General features: G+C 35.7%; 1 long non-coding RNA gene across 1 annotated transcript; it reads right to left on the reverse strand.

Annotated features, from left to right (window-relative positions):
* Window positions 1–4,578: 4,578 nt before the first annotated feature.
* Window positions 4,579–4,922, reverse strand: LOC116181438. The gene is made up of 2 exons (XR_004147249.1): window positions 4,824–4,922; window positions 4,579–4,762 (listed from the first exon to the last, which is right to left on the reverse strand). It is a non-coding gene; the product is annotated as an uncharacterized LOC116181438 (long non-coding RNA).
* Window positions 4,923–12,275: the final 7,353 nt, after the last annotated feature.

Below are 12,275 nucleotides of genomic sequence, written 5' to 3' on the forward strand. Positions count from 1 at the left end.
TTCTTTGACTTTTCTATGCCATCCTTCGAAATTGTATAACCGCAATACTCTACTTTGTTAGCGAAAAAAGAGCATTTATCAAAATTAACACGTACATTGTATTTGTAGAATCGATCTAATACTTGTTTTAATCGTTCCATGTGTAATATCTCATTTGGTGCTGTAATACACACATCATCAAAAAATACTGTCACACCCTGTATACCTTGTAAAATGATTTCGATTGTTTTCTGCCAAATGGCAGGAGCAGAAGCTACACCATACATTAACCTTGTTGGTCTCAGTAGTCCCTTAATTGTATTCATTGTTAACAAGTCTCTGTCATCGGGATGTATTTCTAAATGCAAGTAAGCCTGTGTAATATCCAGCTTTGAAAATGATTGTCCTCCCGCCATATTTGAAAATAATTCATCAATGGTGGGAAATGGGTAATCATCGACAACTAAATTTGGATTTAATGTGGGTTTGTAATCCCCGCATATGCGTATCGTACCATTTGATTTTACAATTGGAACTATTGCACTGGCCCATTCGCTTGAATTGACTGGCTCAAGAATATTTTGTTGTATAAGGGAATTGAGCTCATCATTTACCCTTTCGTACAATGCAAATGGAACAGATCTGCTCTTTGCAAAAATCGGAGTTGCACCAGGTTTCAATCTTAAACGAGCTTGGAAATGTCTTATTTTACCAATTGTATTCTGAAATAATGGTTTGTATTGATTAATAAGGATTTGTACTTTCGTATTCCCACTTGATTTTGCTTGTAACCCTAAACTATTAATATCAAGTATCTCATTTAAGTTCAAGTTTAATTTTCGTATCCACTCCCTTCCAAATAGCGGATTATTATGTTCATTTACTATGTACAGTTGCAAAATTATGGGTTTGTATTTATATGTAACGGTAACGTTAGCATACCCCAATATTTGTAATGGGTTGCCAGCATATGTAAGTAATTTAATTGTACTAGAGAATAATTCAAGTTTTGGGAAGTATCTATCAAAATCTAGCTTACTCATTATTGATACTGCTGCGCCACTGTCAAGTTCAAATTGTATTCGTTTCCCCTCGACCGCAATTGTACAAAGAAACTTCCTGCGAAACTCTGAGTTGTCTTTTGTAGAAACTTCGTAGATCTGTAATTCGTCCAAAGCACCCTCGATTTCATCCTCATTTTCAGGCGACTCTGAAATTTCATTGCATGAATTCTTTTTCTTTTTGAAACAAACTTTAGCTATATGACCTTTAGTTTTACAAAAATTACAAAGAACATTTACAAATTTACAGCTATTCGCTAGATGATTTTCATTACCACAACGAAAGCAATGTACATTTTTATACCCTTGTTTCGAGTCTTTAGAATTTCCACCACTTACATTTTTTTGAATCGGTATGTTTACCTTAGTTTGTCGCTTGTATGATACCTTGTTCACTTCCGTTTGAACCCGTTCCATAGCCGACACCTGTACCTCTGTAGCCTCGAATGCCTTCGCCATCTCTCGCACCTTCTTCAATGTAATCTCACCCTCTTCCAGGAACTTCCGCCGTAGAACTGAAGATTGACATTTCTCAATTACTTGGTCGCGAATTTGGTCGTCAAGATCCTTGTAACTGCAACTTTTTCCTTGTTCCGTTAACCTCGTAATAAACTGTTCAATGGTCTCGCCTGCCGTTTGTTTAATTGTTCGAAAGATGTAACGTTCGTAGACAGCATTTATTTTGGGAGCAAAATATGTGTCTAACGCCTTCATTGTAGAATTGTAATTCTGGGCAGTGGCATCCTGGTCAGCTTCCGGTAACGTAAAATAAATGTCTTGTACCTCGGGTCCCGCACAATGCAATAGTAAGTTTTTCTTTCGGGTGTCATCTGTAATTCCCTTAGCACTTATAAAGATTTCAAAACTTTGTTTCCATTTATTCCATTTTAATCCTAAGGAAGCCGTTTCTTCTTTACAATTAAATGGTGCAATGTGTAGCCCTTCCATATTAACACGTGTACGTTTTTAAGGTTATGTATGGAAAAATCAACGTATAACTTTTAGCACGTATCTAATCTAATATACTTATCTTCTTGGACAACTTTTGTCTCCTTGACCTCGTCGCCACTGTTGTAATTGTAGATGTAATAGGTGAATTAAGTAAAACGAAGTGCCCACATAAACGTGTAATTATCATCCTTCGTAACATACAGGTAGTGTCCTCCCTAGAAAAACTATGCAGTGTTGCCATACCCAACAACCATACATGCATACAAATTTTTAACATTGCTGTTTCTATTCTGAGGGCCGAATGCACAAAAGTTAATCAAAGCTTAACGGCGCTGTTAACTCATTTGTTTCGATTAAAAAATGACATTTGCTTTGATTAAATTAGTTAATTTAACGGAACTGTTAAACATCGATTAAGCTAAAATTCCTATGCACAAAAAAGAATTAGCATTAACGACGCCGTCAAGTCGGCTTTAATCACGGCAAAATTTAACCGGTGCTCATTGACTGATTAAACTGACAGTTCGTTGATAATGTTCAATTTGATCTTGTGGAACGTATTTTTATAGAATAATTTGACCTATTCTAATAGTTATTCGAGATGTTCCTTATTGTTAATTAGTGTTAAAGTTCTCAGTTTGTGTTCAGTTCATTTTTTAATAGGTACTTACTTTTTCATAAATAAATTTGGAAATAATATGTAAGTGAAAAATTACTTTTTACTTATAAATAACATAATTCCTTACTGTTTATTTAGCCATTTTCATGTTGGACATTTCACTCTCCTCTTTTTCTTCGTCCTCCGATGAAGAGGAAGCCCCCGCCAGGAGAATAAGATTTATAAGGGATAGAAACAATCCTTTTCAAATATACGATCATATCGATTTCAAAATGAGGTACAGGTTTTCGAAGCCAATAGTACAAAATTTGCTTCATATGTTTGGACATTTAATAGAACCGAAAACCAAGAGGAACAAAAGAATTGATGGCCTAACCCAGCTTCTAATAACTCTTCGGTTCTATGCAACTGGAACATATCAAAGAGTTATTGGAGATCATATCAACGTAAATCAGAGTACTGCCTGTCGTGTGATAAATAGAGTCACCAGACATCTTGCTCGTCAAAGGCCAAATTTTATAAACATGCCCAAGAACCAAGACGACATTTTACAAGTCTGTAGAGGCTTTTACAGAATCAGAGGGTTTCCTAAAGTGATTGGAGCTATAGATTGCACACACATCAAGATACAGTCTCCTGGTGGAAATAATGCTGAGCTATATAGAAATAGAAAAGGCTTCTTTTCTATTAATGTGCAAGCCATATGTGATGCCACATTAAAAATCAGGCACATAATAAGTAGATGGCCAGGATCTGTTCATGACAGTACTATTTTCAATGATAGTCCATTAATCCCGGAATTTGAAGCTGACCAATACGGAGCAGGAACTTATTTATTGGGGGACTCTGGATATGCTTGTAAGAAATATCTCTTAACCCCTTTCTTGAATCCCCGAACGCCCGCAGAAGAACGATACAACAGGTCACATGTGGCAACAAGGAATACGATCGAAAGAACATTCGGTGTGTTAAAAAGAAGGTTTCCTTGTCTCTTTTTAGGCTTGAGAAATACTGTTCACGTATGTTTGATGATAATAGTTGCATGCGCGGTCTTACACAATATTGCCATTGATTCAAATGACCATTTAAACGAATTTTTTGAAGATCAAGGCAGAGCTGAAGACATACCGATCGCAGAAGGTTACCGGAATGAAAATACATCCATTAGAACTGCTCTAGTTAATACTACTTTCAGTTAATAAATTTGTTCTGTCCGTTTATTTGTTCATTTACTTCCTTAAAAAAGGAACACAGAAGTTAAACAGCTGAATCCAGCACCTAACTGCGAAGTCATCTTAAACTTCAGCGAAATACTTTTTTGCTGATTTTCGACTTCGTCAGGTATATAGGTACTGACATTAATAGGAGGCAATCCCAAAAGAGCTTGCAGAAAAATAACATTTTATTATGTGGTTTTGTTTATGAATATTTCAATTCTTTCGTTTAACTATGCACCTTTTCTTTTGTAATTCTTAAAGTGTTTCGACCCTGCATTCTCAGCAAGTGTGTTTCTTCAAAGACTTTATTTAACTATGAGTAGGTACCTAAGTACATTTTTAGTAACGACGATGCCATCAGACAGATCAGAGTTATTATATTTACGGGGATTAGCATGACCATGACCAACCAATGTATAAAAATACAGTCAATATTATCAACACCATTTTATTTGAATAGAAAATATGTTCATTTACTTAATTGATTCATGAAAATGCGTTTTTTAAAATTTTTCTCCATTAGGAGAGTGCTGTATTCCAGCCTAGCATTCTTCAACTTTTGAAGGTAGTAATTTTTTTTAATTTGTTGAATGGACATCTTAGTTTTAGGTCGCCGTTTTGCAGCAATTATTCCACCTTTTGGCGCAGGTTGGCGATCAGCTATGGAAGAAAAGGAACAGGATGGTATACTTTGGTCCACCACTTCAGGGATGATTGCTGGGGGAGAAGGTTCAATAGCAATATTGCCTCGTCATCTTTAAAACAATGTTTTTATTAAGTAAATGCAAACTTTGATTTGTACCGTGATAAGAGCTGGCACTATCAAATGGATTTGGTAAAGGCTTTACCGTATCACCCATTATCGATAGCACCAGACTCATTGAGTCGTTGGTGGTGCTTTCGCAGCTTCCTCCTCCAGTTTTCTTTCTTCCTTCCTTGGAAATAAGAATAAAACAGACAATTAAAAATGACGGAATCCTTTCATGATTAAATTACCTTTTCACATTTTGCGGCATATAAAGCTTCTTCTGGAAGCTTTTCTATATCGTCTTGTGACATTTCTCCATCGAAAGCTTTTTTTAATTGCTCTCGGTAGGTACCTTTCTTTCTAGAATCGTACCGATAATAGCTATGTTTATAAACACAAACGACGTATATTACTTACATTACTCGATGCCTCCGCTTTTCTCGCATTCCGCTTTATGTTATCATAAAAATGCTTTAATTGCTTGGTGGTTCTTTTGCTGATACATTCGGAGTTAAAATCTTCTGTAACGCACTTCCAAGCTTGCTGTTTCTGCATAAGGATCTGGGCGCTCGTCACTCTCGATTCTAGTATATGTTTCTTACTAAATTGGAAAAACATGAGTATTCGGAGAAACTTTATCATTGTAATTATTGTGGCAGCTAAAATGATACCTATAACAACTCAAAATTCAACCGGAACTTTTATCGAATTCAGGACAATCACTAAGTTACTACGAGTATAATAACAATGTAAATTTGCTTACGATTCAATTATTTGGAGTAAATGTTCTCTTTCCACTTCGGTAAAGTTTTTTCCCCGTATCTTCTTTTCCATTATTAACCCAATAATATAAATTGATTATTAGATGACAGATAACAAAAAAGAAAAGCGTTCCACTAAAGTAGGCTTTGTAAAAAAAATCACACATTTCCATAAAAGTACAACGTTGCCGGCGCCAATTCTTACTAAATATTTAATCAATGCTTAATCACCTTGGTTAGTTAATCAAGGAGTGTTTTTGTTTTGTGCATACCAATCTAATTTAATCAAAGGTTTAATTTAATCATACCGATTAACTAACGGCCTGATTATTTATTGTTTGTGCATTCGGCCCTGAGAAGGCCGTATTCTGCGTTTGACACTTCAGTTCGCCGAAATGCGTTTGAATAGTAAAGCGAAGGAACTCGTTGCCTTTTTAATTCAATATTTTGAACAGGAACAAGATAATGGATATGTTCTGTTCCTGAGGTAAGAATAGAATTTCATTTACTTCTACTATTGGTTGTAACGGCAGCTTTAAATTTAATCATTTTGATGGTTACCACAATTTCCCAAGTTGTGTAACGGTTTATTTTCTCCACTAGAAGCATTATTATTGTTCACGGTATATTTTGTTAAAATATCCTCGTATTGGGTAACACTGATTAATGAAATCAATGGCTAAGGCGTTAGTTGACAACGCATGGAATTTTAATTGCCATCATCCATATTTTATTAATATCTGGCAATTGGTTTCATTGAATTGGGGATTCTGAAATAATTAGGAAACGGATTCGTCTAAAAATTTCAATAGGAAAGGATATAATTGCGATTTTCTTCTTTATCGTAAGTACGTCCTTTGCATTTCATTTAATTGAAGTGTGCCTTTTCTTTAGATTTTGGCTGATATTTGTCACATTACAATTTCCATCGACGATTATTGCATTCATCTATATTAAATTAACCCTCTTATTTAGTTTATCCAGAATGAGGGGTTACCTTTGATTTTCTTTTAGGGTTTTAATTGTAGGGTTCAAGTGTTAGTTCACAATCTAATTTTAATTGACCAGTTTAAGTGCGGAGACGCTTTACCTATTCTGTCGATGTACGAGTTTGGAGTTGATAATCTTGGATTAAGCTCACCATTGCCTGCGAGTGCCTTTGACCTTTGACATATTTTCTAACAGATGATAACGAGCGGCTATTGGAGTTCGGTTGGCCGATTAAGTTCCGTACCTATGATGGAAGCTTACTACGAGTAAAGCGAGGCCATTCAGGCATTAGCCAATTACTTGTGTACCGACCTCTGCGGCTTGGGAGGTTTTCTTTTGTTTGCAGGTTTTGTGATCCGAGAACGGAGCTCACTTCGTTATATCATTCGTAATGATCTGTCGTGCGGAGTAGACGTGTTTTGGTGTGCTCGCTGGTGTCGTATACCTGGGATTTCCGTTTACATACCATAATAGTTACGTATCCTTACCTAGCTATCTACGTCTTCGATAACATTATGCCGCAAACACGTGAGCAAACTCAAGTTAGTGAAATTAACAATGCAGTAGCAGCTGCCGTTAAGGCTCAGTTTGAGGACTCGAACTTTTTTGGTAAGCTGGTGGATAGCATCTCTCAAAAAATACTTACTAGTCTACAAGCGTACATTGAAGACAAAGTCACCGAAAAAGTATGTGAAGAAACCAGTGACTTACGCTGTAAGCTTGATAATCTGGAGCAGTATACGCGAAGAAACAACGTGTTGATATTTGGTGTACGTGAAGATAACAATGAAATTGTATTGGATAAGGTTATCTCCTTATTTGAAACAAGGTTAGGTGTTAAAATGGATAAAGGCGAGGTCGACCGCATACATAGATTTGGTAAAATGGGTGTAAATCATCGTCCTATCATAATTAAATTCAAGGGCTACGACTCAAAACAATTGATCATCAACAAAAGAAAATTGCTCAAAGGGACATCAATCGTCATCAAAGAAGATCTGACCAAAGACCGTCTTTCCCTGTCTCGAGATTTGCAGCTGAAGATGGGAAATAAAAACTGCTGGTCCCGTGATGGAAAATTATATTGCATAAAAGACAATAAAATCCGTTGCATTAGAAATCAAGATGATTTAAAAATGTTGTAAATTTCCTGTTTATTTTCATATTATGGAATTGCAGTGTTAAGTGGCCTGTACCGTATATGTTAGCGGAATCTCCGTTCTTTCTTTAATTTTATGTTATCATGTTTGAGCACATCTTAATATTTCTTGGAAAAGGATCTACGTTTTTGTTGCCACTTTTATTCAGTTATTATTGTATTATAAAATTATCTCATAATTATAAATTTGTACGTTTTATTAAACTATTATTCTCAGATACATTACCTAACGTATGTCACACGAGACTATACAATTTGGACACATCAATATCCGTTCACTCTTGCCAAAGTTACTGGAAATTGAAGAACTCATTTATGACCACAATTTAGATATATTAGCAATATCAGAAACTTGGTTAACAAATGAAACTAACTCAGACGTGTTAAAATTTCAAAATTTTAGGCTCCTGAGAAACGATCGACCCTCGAGAGGTGGTGGTGTAGCTTTCTACTATAAGCAAGAATTGAATTTAACCGTAATAAAAACTGATGGGAAGATTGAGGAGTTATGGTGTATGGTGAGCCATAGAAAAACTAAAGCTGTTTTTGGTGTAGTATATAGACCTCCAATTACCGATTATAAAGTATTTGTTGATGAATTAGAAAATTCAATTCTTGTGTGTTCGTCATTTTCAGATAACATTATTTGTGCAGGGGACTGCAACATTGACTTCTTAAATTCAGATCATAAGACTACATCATATTTTCAATATTTATTAGACTCGTTTAATTTTACACAGCTAATTACTGAACCCACTAGAATCGGAATTCACAAGTCATCTTTGATTGATGTAATTATTGTCAGTGATGAGTCCTGTGCTAGTAAGACTGGTGTAGCGACTGTACACTTTACGGACCATGAGTTGATATTTTGTGATCTATCATTTCCTAGTTTACAAAGCATGCCAACCATCCGCACGTTTAGGAACTATAAACGCTTTGATAATGCAGCATTTTATGAAGAACTACAACATTTACGATTAGAGAGCTTATATCAATTGGATAATATCAACGATAAAGTTGAATTCTTAAGTTGTAGCATAACTAATCTTTTCGATAAACATGCCCCTTGGAGCACTGGTACTTTTTCAAAGAGACCTGCACCCTGGCTGACTGACAATGCTAGACTTCTAATGAAGTTACGTGATCAAGCCAAAGTTAAACATAAGCGCAATCCCTCCGAGGTAACTTGGAATTATTACAAGCAGATGCGCAATATAACGAATATTGCAATCAGATCCGAAAAAAAAGCTTACTTCAAATATATTGCCCAAACGCGTAACTCAAAACAATTGTGGTCAGAACTTAGGAGGTTGCATATAAAACAAACAAACATCAACGAAAATTCTTTCGCTTTTGATGTAGATGAGATTAATAGATGTTTTATAGATAGCGTTCCTAACTTATTAGTTGATCCTCTAACCCTTCAGCATTATAATTGCATTGTCTAAATTTAGTTTTCGCCTTGTTAAATATGAAGATATTTCCAAAATTAGTAACTCATTTGGGATTAACGGAATCAATCTTATAATGTTAAAATTATGTTGTCCTTACATTATTTCGTTCATTACTCATATTGTCAATTGCTGCTTGACTGATAATGTATTTCCTGATCTATGGATAACTGCACTAATTACACCAATACCCAAAGTTAAATGTCCTACCTCACTTACACAATATAGACCGATTAGTATACTACCAACTATTTCGAAAATTCTAGAACGAATAGTAAATGCGCAAATCATGTTACACCTTGTTGATAATGCAATTTTGCCAGTTACTCAGTCGGGTTTCAGGTCATCACATAGTTGTAATTCTGCACTCTTACATGTCGTTGATGACATAATATCTGCGTTAGATTCTGGAAATAGCACTGTTCTGACACTTTTAGATCTAACCAAAGCATTTGATACAATTAATCATTCCATGTTACTGGGTATATTGCATTATATAGGTTTTGAAAACGACGCCATTAGTTTCTTTTCTTGTTACCTACAACGTCGCTCTCAAAGGGTTCGGTCTAAAGGCAATGTATCAAATGCGTTATCTGTCAATAATGGTGTACCACAGGGATCGATCCTGGGACCAACGCTTTTTTTAATCTACACGAGTGCACTCTGTAACAAATTAAAATTTTGTAATATACACATGTATGCCGACGACACTCAAATTTATCGGTCATTCACTCACGTAAATTTACATCAGGCGATTTTTGAAGTTAACTATGATTTGGAGCAAACGCGCATTTTCTGTGATAAACATGCCTTACAATTGAATCCCTCAAAATCGAATGCTTTACTATTCAGTAATAAGTTGGTGACTTCTCAGTTGCCTGAGTTACACATTAATAATGTTATTGTTCCGTTTGTTGATCAAGCTAAAAATTTAGGTGTACTTCTGGATCCATCGCTTAGATTTAAGTCACATATAATACAGTGCACACAAAAAGCGTTTTTTAGTTTAAAATTATTGTATCCTCACAAATCGTCCCTTACCACCCAAGTTAAATTAATGTTATGTAATTCCCTAGTACTTTCCCAATTCTCCCATTGTTCATCTGTGTATGCATTCTGTATTACGAACGATACTTCACAACGTATTCAACGGATCCAAAATTCTTGCCTCAGATTTGCGTATGGCATTCCAAAATATCATCACATCTCTCATAAATTAAAAGATGCCCATTGGCTCAATATGGCAAACAGACGCTACCTTCAGTCTGCGACACTATTTCACAAAATTATTACTGACAAACAACCAGCGTATATTTATACAATAAAATCAGGTATAGGACAGATATTCATAACTTGAATTTAAGGCATAGGGGTCTACTCACTATACCCCAGCATAAAACATCTTTATTCCGCCGTTCATTTAGTTACAATATGGCTTCGGTATACAACACTGTACCTTCGTCTCTCAAGGGTTTGACCAGTAAGAAATTTAAGTTTGAAATGTTTAATATTCTATTTACATCACAAAGTTAAGATTTTGTTTTCCTTATACCTTTTATTTTTATTTTTCTCGTGTGATTTTACGTCTACTTATTTAATATTTGTTTTTTATGTCACTTATGGTGTACCTACAGGTTTTATTTTTAGCTGAAAAAGTGTTACTTTTATTTTATACGTCACTCCACTTATTTATGTGCATGGTGCATATGGAAGAGCAGCTTTTGCTGAATTTGTACCATGGGATTCCATGCTATTATTGGAATAAATAAATATAAATATATATTATATTCCTTATACGAATTGCTGCGGGAAATCAGTGAAAGAAGATGAACCACGGTGTGATCTATTGGAGACTTCACATTGTCCGAAAACGAATCCATTTTTAAAACGATGGTAGTCCTAGTAATGATGATTACCTTTACAATAAATAAAACTGCAATTGCTCAAGTCACAAGAACTGTGTGTTAATAGTTATTTTCTTTTATGTTAACAAAATTGAATGTTAGATACGGGAATATGATACACGGGACTCAGTTGCGTTAACTCAAGTCAGGTACCTTGTACTAAAAAAAACTTATTCGGTACTCTTAAAATAGCGGAGATGATCTTCAAAACTTTGCTGATAGCAACTTGTGCCTTGTCAACGATACTCGCTTTTGACTCCAAGGTAAGCTTCCGGTCCTACTCGTATGTTGAACCGAACTGATTTTTTCATTCTATTTCAGAAAAGCACCGAGGATATATTTGCTGAATGGTGGAGGCGTTCCGATGAGGATCACCCGGAGTGTTTCGAATCGTCGGGTGTACTCCAAGAGGAAGTCGAAAATTACTTCGTACACTTTCAGATGAGTGCGAGGCGAAACTTCAAATGCTATCTTGAGTGCATCTTCAAGGCTTTCAAATTTGTTAATAAGGACGGCACACTTAATCAAACTGAGTTCGTTCAAGGTTCCGCCAAGGTATCGAACGAGATGTCCTGTAATTCGAAAGTCGCTGAAGAAACCGACGGGTGCGAGATAGTATATCAGTTTGCATATTGCATTGTGCATTATGCCCACATATACCTTCGGTAAGGCGACGTAGAGGTTTTCGTAGGTTGTAGTGTTTCTCTGGTATGTAGTCATCAATCTATTTTTTATTAGACGCCATCTTGGCAAAACTTGTTACAATTGAATTTACACCAAAATTAAACTGTTCTTTTCTTTAAAATCCATCTTCTCACCTCCACCCTCCGTCCTCCAGCACCTCACTTACTTCCACACTTCCGTGCAGTTCCATAACATGTGTTCTATGTCCTCGTCTTACTCTCCGCATATTCTACATTTTCTTTCTTCTTCTTGTCCCCATGTCCCTCTCCCATTTGGTCACCTCATTTTCCATCTTCTCTCCTACTCCTCTCCTCCTTTTGACCTCAGCCGGTCCGTATCAATTTCTTTCGTAATATTTATTTTTCCCTTAGTACTGTCCACATATATTTTGCGTTCATCCTCGTTGTCCAACATTTTTTCAGCAATTCTTTTCTTTTTGTTTTTCCTCTTCTTCCTCTAATATGCAACTGGACTCCTTCCTTTTCCCCCGAATTCCCGCATTTATTTGCAACGCTATCTTTCATATTTGTGGCCGGATTTTTACGATTTTAACAAAAGTTGCATTTTAAAAATCGGGAATAAATGCAAGTGGAAATGTGCTTTTTGTAAATCGTTTACGATTACTTTTTTATGTTGTTTTATCTGTAAGCCTCAATTCCGAAGGCTTAGGGATTCAGGAGACTCTCAAAAGTACTTTTAGGAATTGCTGTTAAAAATCTAGAAAGAATTTTTGGAGCCTGGAAATTGT

The sequence above is a fragment of the Photinus pyralis genome, unplaced genomic scaffold, assembly GCF_008802855.1.
Source record: "Photinus pyralis isolate 1611_PpyrPB1 unplaced genomic scaffold, Ppyr1.3 Ppyr1.4_LG9, whole genome shotgun sequence".
Lineage (NCBI taxonomy): Eukaryota > Metazoa > Arthropoda > Insecta > Coleoptera > Lampyridae > Photinus > Photinus pyralis.